At 41.1% G+C, this 13,218-nt stretch overlaps 1 protein-coding gene across 4 annotated transcripts in view; it reads left to right on the top strand.

Annotated features, from left to right (window-relative positions):
* The first annotated feature begins 568 nt into the window (after positions 1 to 568).
* Positions 569 to 13,218, top strand: part of LRRC4C (leucine rich repeat containing 4C) — a 624,097-nt gene continuing 611,447 nt past the window's right edge. For 2 of the 4 annotated variants that reach the window (XM_081001814.1, XM_081001815.1), the window contains exon 1: positions 569 to 1,349. The gene's annotated coding sequence lies outside the window, so the exon portion shown is untranslated. The remainder of the gene's footprint in view (positions 1,350 to 13,218) is intronic. The other 2 variants (XM_081001811.1, XM_081001813.1) reach the window with 1 other exon arrangement.

The following is a 13,218-nucleotide window of genomic DNA, read 5'->3' on the forward strand; positions in this document are numbered from 1 at the left end:
TAGATAGATAGACAGATAGACAGACAGATAGATAGATAGATAGATAAATAGATAGATAGATAGATAGATAGATGATAGATAGATAGATAGATAGAGATAGATGATAGATAGATGATAGATAGATAGATAGATAGATGATAGATGATAGATAGATAGATAGATAGATAGAGATAGATAGATAGAGATATGATTTCAGGCACAGCACTGAATGGCCATTTCCATGTAGTGCTTCAGGTGTGGAGCCAGAACCTTAAAGATTGCCCCAGACTCTTCAGAGCCTTATTTACTTAATTTGTCTCTCTTTCAGTGAACATTTCTTTCTCTCTTAACTGCCAAGGCATGGCTGTAGGCTTCCAGGGAATTGAGCACTCACTCTCCTTTATATCATCTATCAAATAAGATCCCTGCCTCTGATCTTCCTTAACAGAAGTAATCCAAATAAATTCTTCCTTTGCCAAATGTGGAAGCTGCCTTCATGGAGCAAGTGCAAATGAATTCACAGAGTGCTCCCCCCTCCCCTAGAAAACATGCAGGCACAGACCTGCTCTCTTCCTCACACACTTGTGCACACACACACACACACACAGAGAGAGAGAGAGAGAGAGAGAGAGAGAGAGAGGCACACAGACTACGTAGAATGCCTTGAAGAAACTGTAGCTAACCACCTTATTAGTATTCCTCTCTCCACTGTGTTTCACTTGCAGCAAGGGAGGGTTGAGCAAAATGCAGTAGAACAGGGACAGAGACAGAGCTGGCAATCATCTCAATGCAGGCTGCTGGATGTAGGGGGTGGAGGGGGGATGCAGCAAAGCAAGATTAATAACCTTGCCATAATCCCGTGCACCGTGGCAGGAGGTGCCTCTGGTGACCAATCCGTCCCTCTCTTGATTAATTAGACAGCGTGAGTGAGTGTCTGGCAGTCCACCTGGCTTTTTTGAGGGGGTGGGGGGCTCCCTGCATTTGCCGTTCTTTGAAACCTCTACCCATCAGGGAAGGTAACAGTGAGACGTACCATCTGCAGCATACACAGCCGCTATTGGAGGCTTACCACTGACAGTTTTGCTATACAGTTTTGGTGAGCAAGGAGCAAGGTGTATCGTGCAGAGGGGGGATTTCTATCATTGGGCCACTGATTCCCCCCCCCCCCAATAGTGTTTGAATTCTGGACTTACTTTTGGCAAAGTCTCTTGGACACCTTTTCTCTCCCTCCCCTCCCCAGGGTTGGATGATCAGGAAATGATGGACCATCTGAAAACTAATTTTTGTGCTCCTGTGTGACTTCGGGTACAGCTGGAGGAATTTTAATTGCCCTTGGAGAAGTTTTATTAACAGGGGGAACTACCAGAAAGGTAAGTCGAGAGGTGTTGCCACCTTTTCCTTCCTTCCTTTTTCTTTCTGTTCTATGAGATTTTTTCCATGGTTGAAAAAGAGATTTGGGTATATAGAGAGAGTGCCTAATGCCATGCTGGAGTTGCCTCTAGGTTCAAGTGCTTGTCTTTTACAACTCCTTTGCTCTTTCTTTGCTGGGCAGGATAGCACCTTTCAAAGAATCTTGCATACTGCTGATGTACAATGTTTTGAAAATGTATTTTGAAAGCTTTTAGAGGATTTCTGTGGCTTGTGGAAAAATAAGTGTATAGTATACACTAATAGCCTACCTCTATTGAGGCATTAACTTGGATTTGAGTCCTTGTGTTCCCTTAGCTGGTACTGGGTTTGTTTTTTTACCCCTTCCTCCTCTGTGCATTTCTGCCTGCTCAGCTGAAATGATGGATATGTGGGTTCAGAAAGCTGCTCCTGCTACTCTTGGCTAGTGTAGATTGATAGCAAAATGGGAATTAGTCAGGGTTTGTGAGCTGCTGCTTCTTATATAAAGTTTCTCTGTGATGTCTGTGTCGCTGGTGGGACTTGGGTGCACAGATTTATCTTCATAGGCTGTCTTTCTTTTTCTTGCCTGGTCAGTATGTTAGCCACATCTGATTTTCCTAGCCCCTTTCAATGTTTGTGCGAAGGTGAGATGCATATATACATCTAAAGCAACACTTGGACCACTGTGGTTTACTGTGACAGATTGTTTCCCTGAGTCTGGTGGTTTAGCTTTCATGTTCATCCTTGCTTCGTGTACAGGTGTTGAAGTGAAGGATCTGAGATTTTCTTAGCCTTTTCCACCTTGCAATTAGTCTTTCAGAGTGAAATGTGATTGCAGTGGAGTGACACGAAAGGACTCCTTCACCGGAGTATTTTGATTGCCACACTGACATCACATTGGTTTTTCAAGAGGCTGAGGAACCTTCTGTAAATACAGGAGTAACGGTTCCCAAGAGGGCTTGCTGGGAATATCTTGCTCCATCTTAGTGCATACATGTGAATTATTGGATGCCGTCTGAGACACTCATTGGATGTGAGATGTATACAGTTAGGAAAAGGCAGAGGTTGCATCATGTCACGAGCGATCTTTTTATGCAAGTCTATATACATATAATGTTTAAATGGTGATATTTGATACTTAACCTATCAATAAGGCAAAACTACTTGATTGCCTTTTTATTTAATATGTTCAATAAAGAGAGTTTTATTTCCTTAAAGGCTGTGGTACAGTTAAACTGAAAACGTAATAAAAAGGCTCTGTCACAGCACAAATCAAAGCGCCTAGTGATGCCATGTGTGTGTGTGTGTGTGTGTGTGTGTGTGTCTTGCCTGTCACTTTCTCCTTGAAGGTTTAGTGATTGTTTTTGCAGAAAATAGATTGAAGAGGGGGAGGTGTTTAAAGAAGGTAAGGTAAACCCAGATGCATTTTCCTTTTCATCTCCCGAAAGCAATATGCCAGCCTGCCATTCGTGTTGCTGCTCTGAAATATGACATTCCAATCTCTCTCTAGTTAAGATGACATTTACTTTAGATTTGTTTTGCTTTGGCATTTCTTCTACAAACTGCCTGTCCTTCCATTCAACACAAGGATTGCAAATGCTTCGTGACGGTATTCATTTTCTGGGTTTGAAAACATTTTACATACATCTTCGAAACAGTGTCTTTTGAGATACAAAGATCTAAGGTGATGGAGGAAACTGATGTTGCATGGGATACCCTGAGGATATCAAATCTAAAGGTGCAGAGAGGTAACAAGAGACAGTCTTGTGCTTTTACTTACTGAGGTCGAGCTGTCCTCAGCAGGAGTTTGGAAAGACTTTCTACTTGACATGAGGCAATCATTGAGTTGCTAAATAGGTGAATAGATGATGCTGTCATTTGTAGTTGGACCAAATTGCATGAAATTATCATATGAAAGTGAGAAGCATTTCTGTCCTGCAATGCTGTCTGCCCGTTAGTATTTGTTGGGTGCCTCTTAAAAAAACATTTTGTAACACTGCATTATTTCCATTTTCAACCTGGATTTCAAATCAGTGTAAGTTATCTGAAAGTCATACTGGATAGGATTTCAAATCTAGACATTCATAACTCACCGTCAGATAGCAAACATATTAACTTGGAAGTAAGGCTTGCTAAGTTCAATGAGACGTACTCCAGAGTAATGTGCCAATGAGAATGTAGCATTAAAACCCAACAAAACTGTGTTGGTACATTTAAATGTTGATGTCCCCCCCCCTCCACACCTACTCAATTATCCTTTAAAATCCAGCAGAGCTAGACTGTACTGCAGAACTACACCTCAGCCAATAAAAAGGCGGTACTGACATATTCTGTGGCAAACTAGCTGATTTATGAAAATCCAGGAGCATTTTTGGAAGTAAAATAGAAACTTGTATATGGTCTCAGAGAGTGTTTCACTTGGTTTATTATAGGTATGGATTTTTTTTTTCAAGTGTGTATGTTTCCCCCCCATTTCAACAGTGCAGAAGATACCACAGTTCATTCTGTGGGTATATTGCTTCAAGTATTATGTAAAAGTGCACCTTTCTATATTCTGGTACTTGTCAATGTGTTGCTATGGGAAAGTCTCTGAGATGGCACAAACCAAAGTAAAGTGATACTGCAGTGAACAGTCCTCAGCAAAGATGTAGGCGAAATGGAAATCTGAAAACATATTATCCAAACATTTTAAGAAATGTGGTTAACAATTTTTTAAAAGTTTGCTTCTTCCTCCTTGAGTAAGGTATGATCACTCAGTTGTTCCTTTTGCTGCTGAAATCATTTAGCCCTCCAGGCCCTATGACTCTTGCTCCACATCCGAAAACCCTAGGCACTTTACACATGAATTCTTCCTTTCCTCTGAAACATGCTGGGATGACAACTGGCAAGGTCATCTTGGAATGCTAAATAGGAAACAAACAAACATTGATCTACCAAAAGCACAAATTGTGTGGGCTGAGGATGATGCGTACAGCCAAGTGGTTAGTTATGTCTTATTAGTATGGAATAGTATGTCCCATGGAAGTGATGGTGGTGGAATTGATGACAAATTGAACAGCTGTGATAGTCGAAGGAGTTACACCTAAAGTCACTGTGCTCATCTTTTTTTGACAATAAAATTCCCTTGTAGTGAATCAAATTATGCAGATGGTGTGGTTGCCAATGGGAAAAAATGGGTGTTAAAATAAGAACCACTGGGAAATTGTTTTTATTGCATATAGAATTATTTAATTCCCCTCATAACTTTCTGCTCATTTCAGAACAGCCAACTTATTCATGTTTCTTTCCTTCAGCAGATGCCTAGGATAAAGCTTATTAAAGAGCCTGAATGTAATCTTCCCACTCCTTGAAACAGCAGTCTCATAAGGACACCATCCCAGTGACCTAGGTACCTAGTTCGTTAAACCCCCTTTGAGCTCTCTGAACTTAGAGCACCTTTTTGCTGTTTGTCCTTTATGAAGTGTATGTCCGTTTTGCTCCAATTGGCTCCTGAAGAGACTTTTGGACCTATGCATTTACAGCATCCCAGTGACCTAGGTACCTAGTTCGTTAAACCCCCTTTGAGCTCTCTGAACTTAGAGCACCTTTTTGCTGTTTGTCCTTTATGAAGTGTATGTCCGTTTTGCTCCAATTGGCTCCTGAAGAGACTTTTGGACCTATGCATGTACACCTTTTAAAACTTTTTCTGGTCAGTTTTACCAAGAAGCAGTCACTTCAAGCATCAGATTCCAAAAGGAAAGCATCATTCTGCATTTTGTATTTCTTAAATCAGTGATGCCTTAGATCAGTACAGCTCCAATCATCCTGGACTATAGGTCAGGCTGGGTGAAGTTGAAGCAGTTGAAATCCCACAACATCTGAAGAGCCAAAAGTTAGCCACCCCCATCTGAATTTATTAGCTCCTGCCCAAAGCAAAGGGTGTGACCTGGACCTTTCACATCAGGTGTAAAATGCCTAACTCTAGCACTGTTTGTTTGTTTGCTCTGCTCTAAAACTGTCTCGTTGACTAGTCCAAGTCATCTTGTCAATAGTAACTACATATCAAGTGTTCAGAACTCGTATCAAGAGTTCTCTATGCTAGGGATGGCAGAATGTAAACCACATTAGATATCTAGCAGTTTATGGTTGCTGGGATTCTTGCAAGGGATGGAAGACAAAGTGGACCATTGCCTGGTTCAGCAAGACACTTCCTTAGGAAATGTGCACATGAAGATCATGTAGCACATACCAGATAAGTTTTTTAAAAGTGAAAAGGGTCCCAAGTAAACACTGTTGCTTTATAAAATAGAAACAAAACCTTATTTATAATTTGGTGGTAGTTTCACCACTTTCTCATCTACAAATTCTTGGTGTTTTGGGTCATTGCAATATTAGTAGATGGGTTTGGTTGCAAGAATACTTTGAAACTCTAAGCTTCTAAAATGATGTACAGTGAGGAAAATTTATTGAATAGGCTAATAGCTATTCATCAAACAGTATTTCATGAATCTAATGAGTAATGGCAGGGAAGCTGAAACATGGGATGCTCTCATTTGAGTTGTACACATTCAAATTATGGTTATTTTAAGGAAGTAAAAGCAATCATCCTTGCTCTTGCAGAATTCCATTTTAAGAAAATAATAAATAATGATCATTTAAAACTGATAAAGCACCTACAATTTTCTAACCACCGTACATGCATTAAAAATAAGACAGACCTGCCTGAAGACTCACAGTCTAATAGATGAGCTACAAAATGAAAAGGGGATGGGGAGGAAAGAGAAAAGCAAACATTGGAAAAGCTGCTTCTTTTCTGGCTGATAGATGGGGGCAGACTGGTCCTTACTATGCCTTTATGTTCATTCACACAATGTCGCTTTGCCAGCTTCTTGAAAAGTGTGACACTACTGTCAAAGCAGAATGTGGGCCCATCCATGACCCATGAATCTGACTGTCAGCAGATATGAGGAACAATGAAGAACCTCTGAGGTGTGGTTTAATTACTTAGAAATTACTTACTTAGGTTCTAGATACGGTATGCACAACAGCATTCTGGGTCACTGAGATTTTCAGAGGCCCTGCTGATGTTGCCACACTCTCCTGAAATTAAACCCAAGGCCACTCAAAGTAGGGTCTTTATTGTGGTGGCATCTGCCGTGTGAAATTACTTCCCTTTAAAACTAAGGCATGCACTTATTACTATATGTTTTTGGCACACACCAAAGTATTTTCTGTTTGCTCAAGCATTCCTGGATCATTGCTATTGTCTGGTGTGTGTTTTTTGTGGGTCACCCTGGAGGAATTTATATTACTACCATGTATTGTATCATTTTTATTTGGGTTTTTTATTATCATATGGGTTTTGGACACTCCTTTGAAATTCTCAAATATTAAGCAGTATACAGGTGGTGACCATTTTGCACGGGGGCTCCATTCCTGGCCCCAGTGCGCGTCAGTGGAATGCATATAAGTGCACCCCACCCCATTCTGCCCTGTCCCCATTTTCCCCACCCTGCCCCTGTTCCAACCCAATTCTTCCCACCTCCACCTCCCTATTCCACCTTCTGGGTCCAAAAGGACCCACATGTTGGCTATCACATGTCAATTGCACAAGCCTAAAATGATTGCCGCCTGTTTCAGTGTGATAGATGCCTAAGGCTGTAATCCTAGACTTATTTGCTTACCTGGGAGTAAGCGCTATTAAATCCAACAGTCTTAAATAACAAGAATGAGTTGGTAATATCAGTAGTTCATTTGACCCAAGTGAAAATATAAATGTGTTCAATCATCTGTTAACAGTGTTTATGTAATTTGTAAATGTGCTGTTGTTGAGGTTGTTTAAACATAATTCCTTCTTGAACCCAGGATTTTTTTAAAATAATGCTTTTCCATTGAAACATTTTAGAGAGTTCATTTGCAGAAAATTGGCTATGTGTTTAACCTCTTAGAGTACAGAAGTAGCAACAGCATAACAGTGACTAGAGCAAGCCAGTCTAGGACAGAACTCATGAACAACATTGCTGTACTACATGCAATGATTCTATTCAGAGCAAATGGCATGTGATGTCCAAATTGTCTATCTCTATACACATATAAAATGCAGTAGCAGACATTGTAATTCATGCTAGCAGAGGCTGCCTAATGCCTTCCCCATCGATGGTTATTTTGCTAACTCCATCTTCTTACAGCAGTTGCTACAGGCTACTTATTTATATCCTAACCTTGGTTTTCTAGGCAAGAGGACCATTCAGTGCAGCCTACAATATCTTAAAATAAAGCAGTATAACAAAATGAGAGGCATACTTAAATAAATCATCAAAAACAACGAAAGCAGTGTGAAATTGCAGACACTTCAGAACAAAACAGTCAGGCACAGGAAAATTAACCAAAAATGCAAGTATTAATGTGCTCCTGAGTGCAGAACAGGGATGGAGATCCTGTGATCCTCCAGATGTTGTTGTACTTCAAGTCCCATAATTCTCAGCCAGCATGACCTATGGACAGAGATGATGGAAGTTGTAATTCAACATTATCTGGAAGGCCACAGCTTCCCCAACACTGCTGTAGAATGGTGTGCACTTGCTACACATTAGTTATTGATTTGCAGAACATGAAATAAGTTGAGTGTAGGTTAAAGCCTTCTGGATATATCTGCTATGTCCAGCTACAAAACAGACCTGCTGGCCTTAGCCTTTGATCACAGTCGGTATGCATTCTATTTAGCATGCCTTTAAACATCTTCCTCTGAACAAAATTCACCAAGGCTGCAATGCTATGCTGTATGGAAGTAAGCATCACTGAGGTTCATAGGAATTGCTTGAAGACACATACCTAAAATCAGGCTGTATACTCCTTGCCTCTTAATCTCTCCAGACCTCTGTATTTTGGAAAGACTTCTTCATTATTATGCAGTCAGCCAGAGGATGAAACTAAACACTATAAAGTCTACTTAAGTCAGAAGCTGAAGGTAGCCCAGGAAAAGTTTTCTGTATTATTAAGCTGTGTTAGAAGAAGTTCAATATGAGGATAAACTGTACTAAATACAGACTTTGGAAACCAGATGGTGAATACTGTGTGTTCTTTGCCTCTTGTGCCAGCTTTTTGGAAGAGACTATTTTTGTGATGCTTGAATTTCAAGGCTATTTTGCAGGAATCTTTAACCATAATTGCCTCTTTTGTACCAGTGTTCTTCTTTCATATATTACATTAACATGTATATTGGTGGCCGGTGATGGTGGACGGCAGACGCTGAAAAGTTTAGCATAACTTTGAAGGCCCTGCACACATCAGCTCCATGAATGGAAGACCCTCTTTGCTCACAGAGCAAAAATGTAGTATCCGCACCATACAATCTGGGCATGTATAGCCTGAGTCAATGTGGTCTGGAATGCCAGAAAAGGCAGAAACTCAGTGATGCATACCAACCCTACATATGCAAAGGTCAATCTATTACATTTTCATTTATATTCTGACATTTATATTCCATTTTTTCCATCATGGAACCCAAGTTATACGTCTGGTTCCCAAGGAGTCATCTATCCAGGTACTAACTAGATCCAGACTTGCTTAGATTCAGCACAGCAGTAGCTTCATGTATATCTAGGCCATGTCTTAGGGTGGTGCCTGTATTCTTGGTAAGGTGATGTGAAGTATGACAACAAGCAAATCTATGGAAATACCAAAAGCCCAAATACCAATAGTAGGAAGTCAGCCATGACATCTTCACAGCCGTTCCTGGTCCCGCAATTGTCAGTCATATGGTTGGAGAGAAGGGCAACACCTACTGAAGTCCCTAAGTTGGATATAATGCAGAAGTCCATCAAAGAACCTTACAACCAACCCAGTACAGAGGTGTGCATGCTTTTATTTTCTCCTTTGCCACTGACATCTATTGGATAACCTTGTGACCCTTATTCTGTAGGAGGTTAGTCCTCAGAAACCATAAAAGTACTCACAAAACCAGGATTCCCTGGCAATCAGCTTTATAGAATAAGCAGCTTTTCCCAGTCCTGAGAACAGTGACAGAGGAGAAAGGTAACTACCCATCCCCTCCCTTGCTCATAAGAAGTTGGCATTTGCAAGTTAATTTTAAGAGACTTACAGTAAGAGTCTCCTTCACTTTGTAAAAAATACAAATTGTTTTCTCCTTTTGGTTGGTTCTGAAGATGCTGTAAAGTTCCAATGCACAACCCCTATTAAGGTTAATGAGACTTGTACCGCTATTTGCGAATTACAAGGCAACCCAGTAGGATAGGGTTGTTGTTGTTGTTGTTGTTGTTGTTGTTGTTGTTACCACCACCACATGAATGCAAAGCAGTGCTGTGTTTCATTTGCCCTCTAGTTACTCCTGTTAAGTTTGTGACTAGGCCAGTGATGTGGTGGTGGTGGGGACTGGTGGCCCTCCAGTTGTTTCTGGATCAACTCCCATTTCTCCTTATCATTGCCCATGCTGGCTGGAGGTGATTGTCACATGTTCCCCATTAGTGCTTTAGCCCTGTGCACTTTGTGAATGAATGAATGAAATGTCACTCACAGGCTAAAGCCACTTAAAAAACATTGTGCCTCTTTTAACAAACTCTGAAACCAGCAAAATATCTGCTGTTATGACAGGTGTGTGTGTATGCATGGAGGGAAGCCTTGTGTTTGCAAGGAACATTGATAATGCTCTGTGCATGGGCACACATTTGTGTTACTGGAGCCATGCACACATAGCCGCATCCTGGGTTCCTGGGCAGTGAAGATGGGGTCATGATTTGGAGGTTGCTGATCTGTTCTTATCCTCAAAATTCCAGTGCACTTGAATATGATGCTTGAATTCTTCTCCATCTCTGCGACTGTCTAACTTTCACTTATGTGGGTTGAAGTATAGGGAATAACTTGAGGAAAGAACCTGCTTCCTAGTAATGGTAACTTCACCATTGAGAACTAGGCCTTCAATTGTGCTTCTTATGCTGCAAATGTGTAACATCTTCCGGTATGTGAGTCACATTGAACTCAGTGAGGCTTACTTTTGAGTAGATGTGCATTTTGATGCCTAAAGCAGAAGAGCAAAAACAGTCAAGGTGCATTGTAACCCATGTTTAGTTCTGTCTGTGTATTCCTCAGGAACAAAATGGAATGCAAAATCCTCTTTGGCAATGCCTTATTACATCTCACCCCTTCATTCATCCACATTAGTCAAAGAGTGAAGAAGCGTCTTCTGTTTTCTCTGTTGGCTTTCCTCATACTTTGTTGGGGATTGAGCTCTCAGCTGAAATAGTGCTATGTATGGCGAAGCCTTTCTCATCAAGGAAACGCTGATGATCTTAACATGTTACTGGCAATATAGTAGCTGCATTTCCCCACCTGTCTGCCAGTGTAGTCTCTTCTATTCACAAAAGAGCCTCTGAGAAAACTGGCAGTGTTCAGCAGTACATTAATATGCAGCTCATGCAGCCTGTCATTGACATTGTGCTGGGGAGAGCATCTTTCTTCCAAGTGAAGCACTAAAAGTCCTGGATCATCTAACCTGAATCCTGAAGACAAATCCTCTTCACTTATTGCATACCTGCATCTAAGTGCATTGATGACTAATACTGCATGCTTCCCAGACACACTGAGAGTGTGAGATTCTGGTGTGTGTGTGTAGGAGAAGATCTCTTATGCAGGAGAATTTAACTATTAAATAGATTGCTTGATCTGACGTTTGCCTTTTAGACGATTTAATTAAAACACAGAGGAGCCGTATGTTTCACTGCACAGTATTTATTGCAAAGTAAATGCAAATATCTTCTGATCAATACAAATAACTCACTACTGCTCTCTCTCTTTTGCCCCAAGTTAAAGGTTTTACTTATTGTTTCACTTCAATGCACATAGTTTTAAAAAAAGAAAAGGTAAGGACCCCATGACAGTTAAATCCAGTCAAAGGTGACTATGGGGTGCAGCACTCATCTCGCTTTCAAGCTGAGGGAGCCGGCATTTGTCAACAGACAAATTTCCGTGTCATGCGGCCAGCATGACTAAACCACTTCTGGCGCAACAAAACACCATGATGGAAGCCAGAGCACACGGAAACGCCGTTTACCTTCCCACTGCAGCGGTACCTATTTCTCTTCTTGCACTGGCATGCTTTCAAACTGCTAGGTTGGCAGAAGCTGGGAGAGAGCAATGGAAGCTCACCCTGCCACAAGGATTCGAACTGCTGACCTTCTGATCAACAAGCCCGAGAGGCTCAGTGGTTTAGACCACAGTGCCACCCTTATCCCTGGGTGTAACATGATGTTTCAAACCCCGACATAGAGGTGGATAGAGTAAGTGGAGCCAGGCAGTCACATTGAGAACAATTCTCAATCTGTTGGAATCCTGTCACTTTAATAAGATGGAATAAGGAAGATATGTGATGATTCAATACAACAAAAAATTAACCATTTGGAAAACTCACAGTTGCTGCTTTTGACCCTAGCAACAGCTTCACCAGGTGTGATAGTTTCTATCTTTGAATGATTACCAGAAAATAGTGTGTCTCTCATGTGTTGGTCCAGAGGGAATTTTCCAGACAATAATGTGATAGTCCTGAAGTGACAGCTTTAACTATCTAACTCTATGAGAACAAATAGATCTCTAGTTATTATGTGGCTCTGAATGCATTCCTTACACTCCCCCATCCCACCATTCAGCAGCCTTAAACTGAGTCAGATCCTTGGTTGACTTATCTCAGTATTCAGGTAGGTATTCATGTTGGTCTGATGCAGTCAATATATATATAAAAATTAAAAAAAAATTGTCCAGCAGCAACTTAGAGACCAACTAAGTTTGTTCTGGGTATAAGCTTTTGTGTGCATGCACACTTCTTCAGATACACTGAAACAGAAGTCACCAGACCCTTATATATAGTGGGAGGGTTGGGTGGGGTTTTCCTCAGGAGGGTAGCAGGAGCTGGGTGATTGACAGCCATAGGACACTTCAATTCAATACATATATTGATAGAAATCAACTTAACACATTTTATCAAGCAACACACAAACAAAAAGGAACAACTAAAGTAATGTACAATAAAAATCCCCCTCCAGAATAAAAGGGACATGAATCCTCTCTTTAAATTAGTGCATAGTTACAGATCAAAATGCACCTGCCATTCACCCCACTAGGTTTGTGACTTATAATTTTCCAGCAGCCAGAGCAGGCAGGGTCTGATTGACAAGGAGCAGAGGATACAGGTGAGAAATTGACACCTGGGGGCATCATATTAAGTAGTGTGAGATATCCTCGAGACTGGACTCACAGATACAAAATCTTTGGTGGGCTAGAATGTTATTTGAACCTCCCATCCAAATAGGCAGAGGGCATACCCGGAAACCCTAAAGCTGTGAATGAAGATTTCTGTTTTAAGGAGCTGCAGTAAGGCTTGTAAAGTATTGCTCCAAACCAAATGTCGTGTTATATAATGGGTACTAGGTAGAGTGTGACATTTGTGTGATTGAATAGATGTCCCTCTGTTTGGAATAAAGATGGATTAAAAAAAACCACACCTGTGTAAATCTGATGGAAGAGAAGGTAGATGGAACTTCCATATTAATCCCATAAGTCTACAGAGTACAGTGGTACTTCTACTTCCAGACACGATCCATTCCGTGGTGCCATTCGCACCCTGAAAAGCCCGTAAGTAGAGCGCCGCTTCTGCGGGTGTGCGTGACATGATAGAGTGCTCCTGCGCATGCGTGAAGTGCGTAGATCTCTCCTGCGCATGCGCAAAGCAGGAAGTAAACACTTCCAGGTTTGCCATGTTCATAACCTGAAAAAATGCAACGTGAAGCAAACGCAACTTGAGGTATGACTATACTTCTACCTGAATTTACACAAGAGCTTTCAGCTGAAGTTCACAGTTCTAGG

Source organism: Podarcis pityusensis, assembly GCF_964106645.2.
Source record: "Podarcis pityusensis genome assembly, chromosome: 1".
Lineage (NCBI taxonomy): Eukaryota > Metazoa > Chordata > Lepidosauria > Squamata > Lacertidae > Podarcis > Podarcis pityusensis.